The sequence below is a fragment of the Sceloporus undulatus genome, chromosome 2, assembly GCF_019175285.1.
Source record: "Sceloporus undulatus isolate JIND9_A2432 ecotype Alabama chromosome 2, SceUnd_v1.1, whole genome shotgun sequence".
In the NCBI taxonomy this organism is placed as follows: Eukaryota; Metazoa; Chordata; class Lepidosauria; order Squamata; family Phrynosomatidae; genus Sceloporus; species Sceloporus undulatus.
The window spans coordinates 228,398,408-228,400,352 of NC_056523.1; positions in this window are offsets into that span (position 1 = coordinate 228,398,408).

Consider the following 1,945-nt stretch of genomic DNA (forward strand, 5'->3'; position numbering starts at 1 on the left):
GGAAAACTGAAACCAAATCCACTTCTTGACATGTTAAATATACATAGCCATGTTAACCCATGTTAAGTGTGAAACCCAAAGGGTTTGGGTATGCAATAAGCCTCTGAATTATGCAAGAGGCCATGTTCAATAAAGCCATTTTCAATGCCCAAATGTGCTGTTGTATGTGTTTTGGAATGGCGGGGGGGGGGGTTGTTTGGCCAGAAAGGGAAGTACATTTCTGCCATCTGTCTAGGAATAATGCCAAAATGTCTTTCATTTTGAGCATGCCTAAGAAACATGCATTTATATTAATGCTTTTTGAAATTATTATTTTTTTAAGTTGTTTTCGTGTCCTCCATTCTAAAAATATGCCCTACATTTGGGGCTAAATTTTATCCTACATTTGTCCTACATTTTTTTTTACATTTGTCCCGGTTTGGAGGTTGACAGTTATGGCAACCCTACGTATGCTGTATGGTTGGACTCAATAAGGGAGGTCAGGCGTAAATCTACAGGACCTAAGCAGAACAGTGGAGGACAGGGTGTCTTGAAGATGTTTCATCCACATGAGTCTGGGCCGACATGAGGGCAGTAAAAAGCAACAAAAAATGTCCACTTGGGGTGCAGGCAGGCAATTGGCGCATACTCTGCACATGCTTAGAGGCCCTCCCCAGACTGCAAAGTTTAGGCTTGGTGGCAGCATGTTGCTAATATACCACAATCACCACCCTGATTCCTCTCCATTGGTCTTTGACTGTGTTTGGCTTTGATTGGGTCATGTCTTCCATTTTGAGCATGGCTAAGAAGCAGGAATTTACATTTCTATGAGTGTTTTGGGATTTTATTAAGTCATCTCCTCTATTTTGAGCATGGCTAAAAAGCATGAATTTATATTTCTAGAAGCGTTTTTGGCTTTTATTGAGTCTTGTCCCTAGGGTTGCCATAATTGTCCACTAAAACCCAGACAAAATGTGGAACAAAATCTAGACCAAACTGTAGGACAACTGCAGGACAAAACTCAGCCCAAAATGTAGGATGTTTAAGAAAAATGGAGGACCTTACATTTTGTTCTGGGTTTTAGTGGCAACCCTACTTGTCCCCCATTTTGAGCATGGCTAAAAACCAGGAGTTTCTATTTCTAGGAAGGTTTTTGGCTTTAATTGAGCCTTGTCTTCCATTTTGAGCATGGCTAAGAAGCATTAATTTATATTTTTATGAGCCCAAACAGACAGGCCCAAATAAAGCTGCTTTGGGGCACTTTGGAGGTGTGCTGTTTAAATGATGAGTGCATCCTAAGAGTCCGAAAGCCATGTCAAAGTCATGCTCTGGAGTGCAGCTTGGCCACAGCTTCTGGCCTCTTAAGATATGTGTGTCATTTAAACAGCATACTGTACCTCCAAAGTGACCTGAAGCAGCTTTATTTTGATGTCTGTTCGGGCCCTATAAGTATTTTGAGCTTTTTAAAAAATCGGGTCATGTCCTCCATTTTCCTTGAATGCCCTCCGTCAGGCAGGGATTAAAAACTTGTTGCGTCAAGTTTGGGGTGTGCCTACTTGCCTAAGACACCCCTTCTTGCCAGATTGTAATTAATAAATTGGATACTGCTGCTCCACTTGTTTTGTCCTGATTAGTTTGGTTTGGTACTTTGGTGATTAGGAAATTATATCTCACACAACAACAACATGAAAACAGAAGTCCTTCTTGGTAGAGAGGAGGGCTTCTGGTCCCCCTGTATGAAGCGAATGTAGGGTTGCCATAATTGTCCACTATTACCAGGGACAAAATGTAGGACAAATTCGAGACCAAACTGTAGGACAACTATGAGTGTTTTGAGCTTTTCTTGGGCCCGTTCTGGATGGGCGTTTACGTCCCCAGGATGTACTAGGGTTAGAAAGGGGCGTCACTTCCCAACGCCCCTCAATCCTAGTACAGACTGGGTCCGTACAAAATGGCGGTGCCCTTC